The sequence below is a fragment of the Pinus tabuliformis genome, chromosome 9 (genome assembly GCF_031772625.1).
Source record: "Pinus tabuliformis cultivar Carrire ecotype Pingquan chromosome 9, CPIR1, whole genome shotgun sequence".
NCBI classification, from domain to species: domain Eukaryota; kingdom Viridiplantae; phylum Streptophyta; class Pinopsida; order Pinales; family Pinaceae; genus Pinus; species Pinus tabuliformis.
Window position 1 is genome coordinate 885593055 of NC_142307.1, and position 17246 is coordinate 885610300.

A 17246-nucleotide genomic window follows, 5' to 3' on the forward strand; every position below is an offset into this window, starting at 1 on the left:
CTTTCGTCATTGTACTTGATTTGAGTTATTATTATTTGAAGTGCCATTTTGCAGTTTTCAAATTTGAAATTGAAAAGTGTCATCTTAGTCTTCCTTTCGTTTTGAAAAGAAATTGTTAAAAATGTCGCTTTGAAAGAGAATAGTTTAGATCTGTACTTGGCTTTCCTTTTTGGCATTCACACATTAAGAAAGAGGAAAACAATTACATGCATGTGCATTTGCATTTTGACTGCATGAGAAATTTGATTTAGGAAAGTGCATTTAGTGTGTGCTCTATGCTCTTTGCTGAAAGAAAAAAAATCATAATCTTCTTTCCTTTGTAGCTAGGATTTTCATTGCTAAAAGAACATAAATGACTGTTTATCATTTTAGATTGAATATTTAGGAATTTCACACCTACATCACGCGGTGAACTTTGAAAGAAAAACTTCTAAGCAAGATCAAATCTAAAATAAATGTCAATAAACATAAAAACGCTTTGGAATATAACGCAACACATCTAGAAGTCTAGGCTAGAGACATGTTCCAGCATCGTAAAACCTGGTAACTATCATTTTCATTGAAGGTTGGGTGGTTCCTCATCTTTGATACAACAAGTGCCAGTACGGACTTGTGCTCCCCATACTGTCGAGTATATATTGGGAGACCACAATAGGCTAATATCCTTTATCCTTAGGAAGTCGTGTCTGCCGCCCTATTGATCGCAATGCACTGAACACAACATTCGGGAAGATTGACTGCCGTACATAAGTCCTTGGTAATTTCTTTATCATTTATCACCAAGGTGTATTTTGCAGTTTTGCAATCGGTTTCGTAATCCCTCTGTCTAGATTTCCAGAGTAGTCACTTTCATTCTTTTTCAACTCCTCAAAAGAAAAGGTCCATCTGAGCACTTGTCACTTCAGGCTCACTAAAAATTGAAGGCGACTAGAGTCACCTTTAGCTTTTTCTCGACTCTTAAAAATTGAAAGAGCAAGTTTCGTCAAAGTGTCTAAAATTTATTTTAAATCAGAATAACATCCCTGTTCCTTCGTTGATCTGAGGTTGAGATAATGGAGTCTACCAATCAAGGAATCCCTCTTGGAGGGAATCCTAGTCCTTTCTCCTCTTGGGGAGATATTGCTTCTCCATATATGGCTACATTGTCCCTTCCAGGAATCACAATCGGCCTGCTAGTATGGCTTTTCTCGACCTCTGTCGTTAAAAACACCGTAATTCCTCAACAATCTAATCAGCAACCAGATGATACTAACATTACCCCTTCACCTTCTACTTCATTTGTTTCTCCCTCCCCTTCTTCCTCCTCGCTTGGTGAAACTAGTGACACTAAAAACCAAGTAGCTGAGAAGAAAAAGAAAGGGAAGGAGAAGAAGAAGAAGCCAACTAAACAAGGGAATAACAATGCATCATTTGGCAAAAATCCACACACTAAACTCTCCAAACCAAACACTCCATGCGAAATTTGCAAGGAGAGCCATTACCATCAAGATTGCCCTTGCATCCCATAGATCTTGAGACAATGGTCTCCCCGGTTGCACCATTTGGTGTCATCAACCTCTAAAATTCAGGTTGACAACACACCATCAACTAGTGAAAACGATGTCAACAGAAAGAAAGGAAAAGTCAGAGTTCCATGTAGGTCATGTGAAGGTGATCATACTCTTCACCATTGTCCTTTTCTGGATGAAGCCAAAAGAATTTTGGATAACTGTCCTGCTTCACCGCAACAACTTCCACCTAGATACAAGAAACTCTTATCAAGTCCTTCACTAGTTGAAAACCTAATTGAAATAACTCAATTGTCGATCGAATCGCCTATCATTGAAAGTAAACCTTCTGAGTCCATACTGGACCAAAGTCAACTGGTTGAGATGGCAGTCGACCTAGTCTTACCTTCAGAAGGTCCACCTTCGGATGATACAGTTCCCAAAGAGAATGAGAACGACACCATTCAAATTATTTTTGTTTATACAAAGTCTAATGAACTTGGGGGCAATCCACCCTTTCCTTTACAATAGGAAGAGACCCCCCTAGTTCATGAAACTTATCCAGAAATTTATCAGGTACTTCCTTCGAGCAGTCTAGTCGTTTTCTTTGATTGGAATCAACTAGAAAAGCCCCGCCTTCCATCTAATGTACCATTCCGAATCATGGTACAAGATTAAAAAATGATCGTGTCTGGTATCCTTTCCTCAACTGCTTGGAAAGTTCACCATTGATTTTTTCTGAAAAACAAAATTTGTCGAGCTTCAACAAAGGAACCAGTTGACCATTAGGAATCCTTCCAAAGTTACTGATAACTTTGAGAAAGAAAACCGTTCATTTGAACGTGATGGTAGTCGAAGGTCCACTAGATTACAATCTACTCCTTGGACATGACTATATATATAGCATGGAAGCTATTGTTTCAACATTCTTTGGAGTGATGTGTTTTCCACATGAAAGAAGACTAGTGCAACTTGTCAACCAGCTTTCATTTCCTGGCTCAAAAACAACTATGAATCAACCATCATCCCTAAATGGTCTCTTCGCGTCAAAAATGTCTCTTCAACCTTCATTCCATCTAGCTAATTACAACAAGTAGTTCAGTGAGTGTAATGAAGATTAGGAGGCATGCACCCAAGTTTTCTTCGGTAGGCGAACCGAGAGGAAAAGAGAGATTTTCTTGAAAGGTCTTAATGATTAGACTAAAGAAACATTCCCGTCTAGTTTATGTGATCAGTTTGAAACACTTATTTCCTTTGTACAGTTGTGATTGGAATCTCACACCATTCACCTTCGTACATTATGTGATTGGAAGCTCATAGCAATCACCTTCGCCCATTTCGATGGAAAAAGCAGAGGAAGAGTTTTTGTCTATCGACAGAAACGATCCTGACTAACCGCAAGGACTTCCATTTGGTAACCTGGAAACTCTCCTTTTACTAAAACACCTAGGGGCATGCAAACCTTTGCATGCAAGTGAAAAATGACCTTTGATTTTCTTAGTTTGTAGGTTCTTAACCTTTTAACCTTGTAGCTCGATCATTTCTAGCTTGCATAAAAAGGTAATGAGCACATGTTATAGTAGTGTTCAAGCTCATTAAAAAATAAATCTACCAAGAGACATTATTAAAAGACTGGTAAGAGAAATGTTCCCGCAAGGTTCAAGCTCGTTAAAAAATCAACCTGCAATGGGCATAGTTTCTCCTGATTCAAGCTCGTTAAAAAATGAAACCACGTTTGGTAAATAACCTTTGTGATCACTTTGCTATCAGCCCTTTTAAACCTTGGTTGTGTTCCTACTGTCACCTCCATTCATTTGGCCGACAATATGCTTCCACTTGATTGTTTACCATTTTGAGGAACAACTACGACGAGTGATTCTGTTTGCCACCCTCTTTACACTGCCATGTTTTAAGAAGTTCCAAACTTACCTGGAATCAGTTTCTACCCAAAAATACCACTTGTTCCTTAAAAATGAGTCCCTTTTAAACTCTTTTTTGATTCGTTAAATATAAAAATATTGTCGTGCCATTTTCCTTTCCAGCTCATTAAAGTAAAAGGAATAGCATCCCTCTCATATATTTTAATCTTTTTGGACCTGAGGGATTATTAGACAAAAAGTTCGAGAGCTTGTCTTTGTCGGCTCGTTAAAGCTATTGAGAGACATCCATTACTTTTTTCGGAGTTAAGGGATTATGCCATGAAAGAGGACTATTGGAGTCTCCTTTTCATCCCTTTTCAAACTCCCTAAACATGAAAAGTACCGAGTTATCTTTTTTTTTAAACTTGTTAAAACGATAGCGACAAACTTGTCCACCTAGACAAGAATGAATCTCACTGATGCTAGGCTCGCTAAACATAGACCGACAGGTTTTCCTGAAGGGAAAATTATATACCAAGCATGTTAGAAATGACTGGGGAAAAATGGGAAGAAAACTTGAAGAACTTTATTGGTAGCAGGTCGCTCTTGAACATGACACTTTCACTCCATCACCGTGATTGAGTTGGGTTGGGTTTTTCCATTCACCATCACCATTGGTCCTCCGTACCATCCATGGGGTTAATGCTACCAAGTCCATATCAGTGTCGCCAATATTTCCAAGAGAAGTCATTCAGAGAATTCACCATCCAGCAAACACCTCATCCATTTCATTACATCCACCCTTCATTTTTCATGACTGCCATTCCTGAACCTTATATCATCAGATTGTTTTCACCTCCACAAAAATTATTTGCTCCATTTCGTGTTGTAGATTTGCAATACATCAAGGCCCTCCTATGATAGGTCACTTCTTGTTGACATTAGCTCATTATCCAACACGTGACTTAGAAACAAATCTTTCAGTACTTTGAAGCTTGCATGCCTCAATGGCAAGTTTCTCACTTCTGGCGACAGGTTTACATCAATGACCTTCGGTTGAAAGATTTTGCGTGGTGTTTGACATCAAACCATATATTCACACCATGTGAATTGTACTGTATTACCTTGAGGGTCATCATGATTATCGGTGAATCTTCTCGCGTCTATTAACAACTCACATCATTGGCTGGTAATCAGGCGATGTCTTTCCATGTTCGACTTCAGAACATCTTTTCACATGGATCGACTTGTACATTGGGTGAAGATTGAACGAGTTTTGAAGACCCCAGATCTAGTTTCATCCATCCATGCTATGATATATTCAGGAAAATAAAGACATCAATTGTACACAAAAGCTGCATAGATAGTCATCTAAGCTAGGGAAGATGACTCTTCATGCGAAGAATCACCAGTCTGCAATAGCAGACGATTGTCTGTCCTATGTACATGAAAATGAATTTATAAAGCTGAGCATGGGAATGCCCACCTCATCTAGATCATGAAAATAATATGATGATGATGTATTGTATTGTATCTTATATAGGTCACCTTCCAGTACGAATACCTCGGATCCTCATGATAAAGCATTTCACCCAACATCAGAATATTTACAACCTCATGCTTTAGGGGGCAGTTGTTATAGACATATTTGGGCACTGCAACCCCAAACTCATATGTCCATAAACTAAGGGCTCTTTTGTACCTAAAAGTGTTGTTTCATACCCTAAGGGATCATGGTCAACTGATTACATCATTTCCCAGAAGTTCCACCTGAAAAACTACTCAGAACTGGCCAAAACTGGACCATACTGACTGCTCCATGGTCAGGGTGCGATGCATCTCACTTCCTACACATGGGGGGTGCAATGCATACTAAAATGGCCTTATGTAGGGTGCAATGAGCGAGAATATACAAATGGCAGAGACAATTTTCTAAGTGGATGATCATGGAATCTTCTAGAAACTTCTCATATGACACTTGCCTCTTTGAATTCGCCCAGGGATGAGTAAGAGATCAATGAAATCTCCAAGTGGAACCAATAACTATTAGTGGAATGACACTAATCAAAAACCCAAATCTGACTCACACCCTTGCAAGACATCTATAAATGGATCCCTCATTTGAGAGATCTGGGAGGCTGGAATTTTGTAATTTGTAAGGAAGTGTTGTTGGTTTGTTGGTGAGAAGAGACATTGCATTGTTGGGTGATTTGCTTGTTCATGAGGTGAATAAGGCTTCTACACTGGGAGGATGATGCTGGATCAGACAGCTGGGTTGTAATCCTCTCTTACATTACTATTAATAAAGTTCTTTAGGTTTTCCTCCATATAATCATGTGTTTATGAATCTTATTTTTTATGAATTCAATTGTATGGTCAATGTGTTTCTGATTCCACATTGTTTATTATGTTTTAGATGGATATGCTTTGATAGTTTACTGTTACTTTGACTCTATAGATACTCTTTGAAGAAGGACAAGTAGGAGAGGAGTGGAAAATTCTATCAAGGAAAGGAGAAATCAAGCTAGGATCAAAGCGGAAGATCCAGGTTGGTCCTCTTTTCTTCTCTCCCATCTATCACACTTAAAGGAACTCTTGAAAATATTTCATTTTTTGTTTCTAAGATAGCTACCCATCTTAGTGGGACTAGTAGTTCGAATCGACACTAGTTTTCCCTGAAACACATGTGCTATAGGAGTGCTACAGGAGGTGCTACTAGAGGCCCTGTTTTTCTACAGGAGGGGACAAATTGTTGGATGCACAAGTAAATCAAATGAACATGGGATGGAATTTTTGTTTTCAGTAATTATAATGTATTAGGACTCCATTCCAAGTGGAATCACTCCAAAATACCCCTGTTAACACTTGCTAAAAAACAACAGAAAGTTACTAGTATAAAAAACGGAAATTCAAGAACGAGTGAACTAGTTAACCTACCAAATGCCTAACCTGATAAAGTGAAAATGCTATGGGGTGATTGTGTTTATTAACTTGAATTTTTTTATGACCAAATGAAAGTGGAATAAACTCAAATGAATCTCATTAACACGTTATAAAAAATAGCAGAAAATTACTACTAGTTTGATACAACAGACTTCCATAAATTCTAGATTTGTGAACTAATAAACAAATCCAAGTAGCTCAATGATGACTATGACCTTCCAAATATTTTGTAAGGATGAATCATGCTTTTTGATTTTTCAATAACATTCAAAATAACTCACTTCAATCATTTAACCAATATGACCTACAACAAAAGAAGCATGAATAGTCAATGAAAAAATAAGAGATGCAAGTGAAGAAGTCATTAAAAAGAAATAAAAAAAATTGTACAAGAGGGATCTGAGGCTCCTGGGATGGCCAAGCCTAAGGAAACTTGGATTCCTATGACGGAAACCAAGATTTAGAAGCTAAAAATTTCACCAAACTTCATTATTTGAATCAATCCAAGTACATCCCTTATAGAAATCAAATTTGAGCTGCTAAATAACAAGTTTTCTCCACAAGAAGACTAAAAACTACATGCCCCTAGAGGAAAAATAGAATTGGTACTTATAAAAATTTATGAGGAATAATTCTCCTTTAAAGGAGGAAGATTCCCCTCCAAAATCCCTCAAATAGTGGATCTAGTTCCCAACACTAGGAATTTGCATTAAATGATAGGGAATACATTCCTAGATTTTCTCAACCACTGGAGCTAAAGAAATTGTCAATGATTTCATGATATTTTTTTTATTTATTATCCAACATTGATCCTCCTATATTAGGGAGCAAGTCCCTAAATTATCTCATCCTCCAAAACTTCATAATTTGCCCAGTATTCTCACAATATTCTACAAAAATAAATAATATTAGGCACAAATATGCAATTATCTCTAAACCTTCTTAATGAATAGATTAAAACTAAAAATATGTCATCTAATGAAAAAATAGGTTTAATGTGCTGAAGGATGGTCAAATGGGCCTTAATTTATGTCTAATTTGGAGGCCCATCACTACCTATATTGCATTAATCAAAGAATAGAGAAGAAATACAATGCTTTCTCAAGCCTGAGCACACCCTGCAAATGTATAGTCTATCCCTCTACTTGAATGACTCTGGCCAACACTTCACCAATTTTAAATCCCTCCAAGCTCCTAATTTCTTGCGTTGTTCCTTAAGGAATTAGGCCCCTATTAATTAGGATAATTCTCTCATCCATATTGCACATTTTCTTTAGGTCCTTCCTCTGACTGCATGCACAACCTGTACACTTCAGAATAATATACAACTGACAATACATTGCCTTGGAATCTCCATCTCAACTGGGTAACTCAAATTCTCTACATGCATGAGCTAATTTAGGCCGATTGATCAGTTAACTAATTGATCACGAGGTGTGGTTGAAGTTGCACTTCCACAACATGACCTTCCACTAGTTCCTCCAATAGTTAGAACTATTTTAACTGATCATAACTCAATTTAATTGAATTAAGTCGCTACAACTAAAATTATCTCAACCTAGGCTCCTAAAATTTAGGAACCCACTGCACACAACTAAAATTCATGCCCCTAACTCGAATTAACTGAGCTAGACTCCTATTTTTAGGAATCAACTCAAGTAAACTAAACTTCAACTCATTAAATCAAATTAAGTATTCTTAACAAAGTGAAAAGAACCGTGTCACCTTAGTTAAGTCCAATTTTTCTGTTGATATGGAATTTCGAATTTCCTCAATTTGATGAAGGAAAAAATTAAAATTAAGACTTTTTTGCTGCATTTTCAACACTCCCTCTCAGCAAGAAAGGAAATATCAACCACCCCTATCTTGCACCTATGGACTTTACTGCATGTAACACCTCTCACTGTTGTTGCTTCTATTGCAACATTTGCAACTAAGAAGCCTCCAAAAACATTGAATCACTATTTCTGCAACTATCTACTGGGAAAAATGTGATGTTGTTGAATCTGATACTGAGCCTCCTGCTATGCTATCAACACTCCTCTGCACTCCTTGGTATTTTACTGACACTGATCCTCTTGCTATTGAATACTGTGGTCCCCCGTAGCAAGGTAATGATCCATGAGGAGAACACCTCCATGGACCCTTCCCAAATTTATATAACCCTTGGACTAGAGCTTCATATTTCTCCACCTCATTCCTAGAGGTATAGCTGCATGTTCTCCCTCTACCCAATTGGATCGAATTGTCCCCTTACTTGAGGTATTTTCTTTAGTGGATGTCTCTACACTTTGTCATCTCTACTTCTGCATTTGTGGCTGCTCCACAACTTCCTGAGGCCTCTTCTGAGGCTGAATGTTGAGAGGTATAACATGCTCCCTCTCAACCACCATATCTATAGTCTTTGCTTTACTCCTCAAGGCTTTTCATGCATCTTCTATCTCAAGTTCATATAGGTTCTGACTCGAGCCCTGATTTGCTCAACTTTTCCCATGGCTATATGTCTTAGGAATGCCTTTCCTTTGCTGAATATCACATTGAAACCATGATCTTTCAAAACTGTAACGGAGATGATATTTTTCTTTAGTCCTAGAATGAACATGAAATCCTTGTTCCTAAGGGGGGAGCTCGACTCCCTTTGAAAGGTGACTATACCAATCCCAATTGCATTGTACCTTACGTTGTCTCCAAATTTAATGTTAATCTGGAGATATTTCTCCTCCAAGTCACTGAAAACTTTTCTATTTCCTGAAATATGGAATAAGGCACTTGAGTCCAAGTATAATATGCTCCCCATCACTATGATCACCATTCATGCAATGAGAGTGAAGTCAAGCTCAAATTGTGAATCCAAGGATTCACCTGCTGCTGCTATTGCAGGTTCCTTCTTGCTTGCCTTTTTATGTGGACACTTCATGGCATAGTGCCCAAATTCATGACGGTGAAAGCACTTGATTCTATATAAGTATTTCTTCTTGCCCTCTTGGATGGAATTAGCCTCACCTTGGCACTTCTTCCAGCTGGCCTTTATTCCTTTGTTGACTAATGAAAATTCCTCTTCCCCTTCTTTCAATGAGGTCCCATCTTTGGTATTTTGCCTTATTTCATCCTACACCAATTCAAACCATAAGAATTCCCAATTTGGTAATTTATCCCTCCCATTCACTGAATCTTGGTCGCTGTGCTAGCTCTTGGGAAGGCCTAAAAGTGCTAGACTTACCAAATCATCTTTTTCTATAGTAACACTAACTTAACCAAGTTCATCATGACATTGTGTGAACCTACTCAATTACTATAGAATAGTCTTGTTCTTCTACATCTTGATATTTCGAATTTTGTCCTTGAGCGCCAACTTCCTGTGGTCACTACTATTATAGAAAAAATCTGTCAATGCTTTCCACATTACACACAACATATCTTTATAATGGATATTTGAGAAATGTGGTCGTGTACTCCCTCCAATATGACTATCTTCACCTTGGCTACACACTTCTTCCATTCTTCTATGCTACTGGTTTCAGGATATCATTATCAATGAATTCATTTAATCCATTATCATTCAACACTGCCTCCATGCAGTTGTTCCAAGAAACATAATTCAAGCTTCCCTTAAGGGAATACTCTAGTCTTAGTCCATAGAAATCCATACTTCTATCTTCGAAGAATTGATCTTGCAAATCCAATCCTCCTGCAATAGAAACATCAAAATACATGCTCTATAGTGAATCCAACTCTCATACCATGTATAAATTAATATGTAGATTCAACACTGCTTATGAAATTTACTAAATCACAAGACTTGAAGCTACTCTACTGATCTGCGGAATTTAATTCACCATATAAAACAATAATCATAGACATGCAAAAGGAAACATCACACACAGACAAAGATTTATCTAAGGGAAATTAACTTCTCAAAACCCCTCACTATATATATTGTAGTAATTAAAGAATAGAGAAGAAATGCAATGATTTCTCAAGCTTGAGCACACCCTACAAGTGTATAGTCTATTCCTCTATCTAACTGACTAACTTTGGAAAAAACTTAGCCAATTTTCAAACCCTCCAAGCTCCTAATTCCTCGAGGAATTAGGCCCCTATTAATTAGGAGAATTCCCTTATTTGTTTTTCACAATTCCTTTAGGTCCTTCCTCTAGCTACATGCACCACCTATACACTTTGGAATACTCTACAATTGATAGTACACTGCCTTGGAATCTCCATATATACTGGGTAAATCAAATTCTCTACATGCATGAGCTAATTTAGGTTGATTTATCAGTTAACTAGTTGATCACTAAGTGTGGTTGAAGTTCCACTTCCACAACTTGACCTTCCACTAGTTCCTCCAATAGTTAGAACTAGTTTAATTGACCATAACTCAATTTAACTAAATTAAACTGCTACAACTAAAATTAACTCAACCTAGGCTCCTAAAATTTATGAATCCAATGTACACAGCTAAAATTCATGCCCCTAACTTGAATTAATTGAGCTAGACTCGTATCGTTTAGGAATCAACTCAATAAACTTTAATTTCAACTCATTAAATTGAATTGAGTGTTCTTAGCTGAGTGGAAAGAGCCATGTCAACTTAGTTAATTCCTTAAATTTGTCTGCTGATGTGGAATTTCTAATTTCCTCAATTTCATTAAGGAGAAAATCAAAATTGAGACTTTCTTGCTGCATTTTCAACACAAAATTTCAATTGTTTCTTAGGTATGGGATCAAATTTCCAAACCATTCAAATACAATAAAGGCTTAAAGCCTTTAAATGGAGACAAATAGAATAAGAAAGATTTTTTTTCTTTTAAAGAGGAAAATGAAAAGATACAAAAGTTCATTAGCTTCTTATATTTTTCATACACGGAGAGGATTGAAATTGACAATCCAAAAACCATGGATGAGACAATAAGGAAGGCAACATTGTGTTTCAATGAGAACAAATAGAAAAGTGACAATTCTAAGGGATGGATGGCCAAGAAACATGAGAAGTTCAATTCTAAGAGAAAAAGGGTTTAAAAAAATTGCCTTCTCTAACACCTTTATAAGTAATCAAGGAGGGAATTACAATATAAGTGTAAAGCAAGAGAAAAATCTAAGACAAAAACGTGGATACAGGGAAGGAGAGAGAAATTGGAATTTTGGTGATTCAATCTGATCACCAATCAAGTGTTGGGGTTGGAATGAGAACCATTTTTGGAGGGACTGTCCAAAAAACCCGGTAAACAAAAAAGAAACAATGAATAAGCTACAAGATTCCTCTATAGTCAATGATATTGCGTTCATTATCCCAAGTATTAGTGTAGCATCAGATGGGAGACAAGCAGATCACTAATCCACTATGGTGGAAATCCAATGTAAACTATCTAAGAAAAGTGTCACAATACTAATTGAACTTAGTTATAATTTAAGTTATATTTCCCTTGCTGCGATTGAAAAGTGTATACTTAAAAAGGAAAAACAAAGTAAGCCCTAGTTATTATAATTGGCCAGAAGAAAAAAAAAGGAAAGTTATAGAAATAAGCAAAGATTGTTTGTTAAAATTGATTGGAATGAACACTCATCTAAATTTGGCCATTTTACCTTTGGGGTCATATGATGTTCTTGTTGGGATGGATTGGCTAGAACCTCACATAGTAATTTTAAATTGCCTAGAAAAGTCTTTTACTTGTATTAATGATGAAGGAGAGGATTGTATAGTCAAAGGAATGTGGAGAGCTATTTATGTGAGGAAAAATTCTACCTTAAAATTAAATAATTTTTCTCATAAAGGCTGCCAAATGTTTATAGTCCAGATTGAAGGCCTATCTAGTAAAAAACATAAACCATATCTAGAAAATTACCCTATTTTGGAGCAATATAAAAATGTCTTCCCTGAAGAAATACCAGGAATTCCTCCAAGAAGTGATATAGAATTATCCATTGATCTCATTCTTGGAGAAATTCCAGTATCCCAAGCCCTATATTGAATGAGTATTCCTAAGTTAATGGAGTTAAAAATTCAGTTGCAAGAGCTACTAGATAAGAAGTACATATGGCCTAGTGTATCTCCTTGGAGTGAACCAATTTTATTCATTATGAATAAATATGGGAATCTTAGACTATGTATAGATTACAGGCAGCTCAATAAAATGACCATAAAAAATAAATAACCTTTTCCCCAGATTGATGACTTGTTTGATCAAGTCCAAGGAGCTTCAATCTTCTAAAAAAATGATCTAATATCTGGATACCATTATATTAGGACCACGTATGAGTATATTCACAAAACAAAATTTAGAACAAGATATAGGAATTATGAATTTGTGGTACTCCCATTTGGACTCAGTAATGGACCAACCACTTTCATGTTCTTGATGAACAACGTGCTTAGTCCTTTTCTTGAAAAATTTGTCATTGTATTCATAGATGATATTTTGGTTTACTATAAATGTAAAGAAGAACATGATCAAAACTTGCATATTGTTATTCATGTTGATCTAAAGATGATCTGAGGTTGTCATTGATGTCAACCCAAGAAACAACAGGGGCTACCTTGATCTTTCAAGGGAGTTTTGACATAACAACTTACTCTATTTTAAGTCAAGGATCTTCTAGATGGATTCTACTCGTCGAGATGTTTCCGTTGATATATGGCACGCCAAGTAATTCTTCATGGTTTGAGAGATATTCATGTTTGAAGTTAGTAACCCCAGTTAGTGGGCTAAAAACCTATGGGGTTGTGGCATGACACTCATAATTGGTTTTTTTCATTGAATAGTCAATAATTAATAATTTTTGAAGCTCCGAAAATCCCTTCAACATTCTCTATAGAAGGCCCTCTCAACTCTATAAAAAGAAATCTCATATATCCTCCAAATGAAGTGATTGTGGAATTTCAATTATAGCTTCTTTTATGGGAAGTATTAGATTATAAAATGAAAACCCATTTGATTTGAAATACTGATGAATGTCGTGACCAAATTTCAGATCTCGGTTCGCTATATTTTTGGAGATATGATCTGTGGAAATTAGGGTTTTTGCAGGCTCCCGAGTTTCATCTTAAAGAAGTTACCTTGGGAAACTCTCTTTGAGAAGAGGATTGGAATTGTGTAAAAAGTGGCAGATAGTGCATGGAATTTAGATTTTTGTGTATCAATTTTAGAGCCAAAGGAGGAAACAGTGACACGTGGCATGCCATACAAGTTTGCTCTAATGAACTAGTCCATAATTAGGTCATTGTGAGAGATTGGGCATAACTTTTTCTTGAAGAGTCCAAATTGGGTTAGACTTGTGGCATTGGAAACAAGACTCAGAGGGATACTATAGGACCGAAGATCAAAAATTGGGGATCTAAAATCACAAAGATACATCAGATTAAATATCATGCTCCTAGAAGGTGAGAAAAAACTAGATCAAGTGTTGTCAAGGGGTGCAAAGGACCAGACTTTCTAGGGCAACAAAGAGCAAGGTGCAACAAAATGATGCAGTAGAGGTAAGCTACAGGTAAGTATCTTCTGTATATTCATGTTCATTTCTTAATTGCATTAGGTTCTTTGTTTTCTTATTTGTTGTTTTTGTTTAGCACTGACATATGCTCTATAGGATGAGGTAAGTTTTGCTATTATCATGTCATGGGTGTTTCCTTGAAGACTTTTTGCAGGTATTATATATTCATAAAGAGAAGATTCAATGCATAATCTATTGTTCTGAAGAGTGATAAAGGGTAGCATGAAAGAGCAACAATCAAGGTACATAACAACAACAAGTAGTTCACCATATGAAGTCTTCAAGTGGGAAGCACTACATACAATCATTGTAAAAGTATCATTGTATAGAGTCATTTTCAAAACATCATTGTAAAAGTTGTACAAGTGTTTATCTGCCAAGAGTTGAAGAGGTAGTGTTGGGAGGTCTAGGATCATCATTAGGTGGTTGTGTCATAGTTGGGGTTATGGTCTAGTTTGTCTTCTTCTTCTACATCATTCTATGTCATTGTAAAGTGGACCATTTTCCCCAGTACAGGAGTCCATTCTTCTTTTACTCTTCTATAGGGTGGTAGGGTGGTGCTAGGCTAGTGCGTGAAGTCACAAACAGGTTCAAGCCTATGAAAACTTCAAGGTGATAGGGTGGTGCTAGGGTGAGTTGTAGCTCATTTGGTGTTGGGGCATCTATTCAGTTGACTACTGAAGAATCTCGAGCATTGGAGCATCCATCTAGTGGGAGCTGGAGAAGAATTATTTTCTAGAATTATAGGAAGTTGTTGCTTTCATTTCAATTGGGGCTGAAGATTAAAGAATTTATTAGAAAAGTGTTCGGTGGTTTTTGACCTGGAGGGGGTTTTCCACCTAAAATCTTTTTGCCTCCTAGGTTATTTTATTTACTGTTATTACTGCATAAATGTTAATAAGAATTGAAGATTAGCTAATGATTTGAAAATATTTAAAAGTGCTAATTTCTAAGGAATACTGATTGACCCCTCCACTCTTAGTATTTTCCAACAATTGGTATCAGAGCTTGGTTCCTTTAGTAACAACTTAACCACTGGAAGTCAGTTTTCATAACATAGAGATGGGAAAGTCAAAGAAGCGGGTTATAAGGATTTCCAAGGAAGGTACATGTACAACAAAATCTCAAGAAAGTGAGTATTGTGTACCAACCCCTAATTTTGATGTAGATAATTATTGGATATGGGAATCTAGGATGGAAGTATCTTTGGAGGCACATGGAGTATGGGAATCAATTGTTTTTGGAGACACATCTACCAATGAAGCTAAAAGGTACAATTCAAAGGCCATGAATGTAATTTTGAATGTTTTGCAAAATTATATGAAAAAAAAAGTTGGTCAACGTTCAACAGCTAAAGCTCTTTGGGAAAAGCTTCATAATCTCTATTCAACAAAGAAATCAGGTCAAGATGTTATTGAAAACTCAGATCCTTTTGAGTATGATGAAGAAGGGTTGACCATAGAAGAATTTTCTAAGGAGGTAATCAAGCTTATAAAAGAGCTCAAGGCTGAGAAGATGCATTCCAATACTCTTGAAGAACAAGTTCAAGGTCTCAAAATTGAAGTTGAAGAACACAATTGTATTGAAGAGTCACTTCAAAAGAAGTTGGAAGAAATCAATAATACAACGACATGAGACCTCAAGAGAGAAGTCTAAGAGAAGCTAATAAGAACTCGACACAACATTTGCAGAGATTAGCAGGATCACACAACAGATGCAGGAAGCAGAAATTGAAAGGAAGAAATTTGATCAAAGATACATATCCACCATTGACCAAAAGAAAAAGGAATTAGAAACATCTTCAATAGAAATAAGTAGGCTTAGGATTGAAAATGAGAAGAAGAAGGAACAGATACAGGTTCTAAACATAGAATTAGAGAAGACCACTCTTCTCAAGCTACAGGTTGAGGAGGCAGAAAAAAGAAGGAAGATCTTGAAAAGATGGTTTCAAGAAGATCTTGCTCAAAAGCAAGAAGAACTTGATGCAACTCGTGATGAGATCAACAAACTCAAGGGATCACAAAAAGAATACATACAAGATAAGACAGATGAAGAAGTGAAAATGAAGGCAATTAAAGATGGTAAAGCTCCAGTTGATGAAGGTACAAGCTCCATAGCTTTGCAGGATGATTCTAAGAAGGAAGTTGATCAAAGTGAAAAGCCAAAGAAGAATGTTGCAACTCTAAAGAACAAGACCAAAGCAATTAAGAACAAAGGACCACAAGAAACTACAACACCGCCTCCAAAGAAGAATGAAAAATCTTCCAGGTATGTTCGTTTATTTAATGGTTATTGTTTTTTATGTGCTAACTATGGACATATGGCTAGGGATTGTGAAGTTTTTGACAAGTACAATCATTATCTACAAAACCCTAGAAGCAAGTTTGTAGGATCACAAGACAGGTTCCACGATGATTTTGTCATAAGAGAATACGTGCTAGATGGGCCAAATATTGAATGTTTCAAATGCCATAACTATGGCCATAATGCTCGTGGTTGCAGATATCAGATGGAATCGCTTATGGACAACATTGAATGCTTCAAGTTTCATCACTATGTGCACATGGCTCGAGATTGTAGGAATATGAAGGTCTGGAAAAGGAAACAGGCACAGGAAGACAAAGCAGATAACAAGGTTTTAGCAGTTATGATTTCAAGATTTGTAAAGGCAAAAGGTCATGAGGAATTAGTAGTTGCTTTAGATAATGACTCAAGTCAAGATGGCCCTTAGGTGACTCACTATTTTGAACAATCTGTCTTGTTGACTCCTTAACGTTTGTACAAGAGGAGTCTATGCAGCAGTATATGGCACAAGTCTACGGTTGACAGGAAGGTAGTTTGAACAAGATGGTAGTTTCATTAAAGGTTCATGGGGAGCAAAATAGTTGAAGGATTACAGGTTACCAGGAACAAGACAAGATTAGTCTGCAAAGGATATGCACGAGTGGAAGGAATTGATTTCGATGAAACATTTGCACCAGTTGCCAGAATGGAAGCCATCCGAATGTTTGTCACCTATGCATGTTCAAGAAAAATAAAAGTCTACCAAATGGATGTTAAGTCAACATTTATGAATGGAGAAATAGAGGAAGAGGTTTACATCGAACAAGCTGAAGGTTTTCTACTATCAGAAAAAGAAGACTATGTTTGCAGGTTAAAGAAACTTTGTATGGTCTCAAGCAGGCTCCTAGAGCATGGTATGCTAATCTTGAAGGATATCTACGTTAACAAGGGTTTAAGAAAGGTACTGTTGATAGCAAGCTTTACGTACAAATAGATAAAGATAATTTAACAATCGTTGAGGTATATGTGGATGATATAATCTTTGGTAGCAATGATGATCAACTAAGTAAGAACTTTGCTACAAAGATGCAAAGTGAGTTCGAGATGTCTTTACTTGGTGAGTTGACATACTTATTAGGGCTTCAAATATCTCAGCAAGAGAAAGGAATATTTATATGCCAAG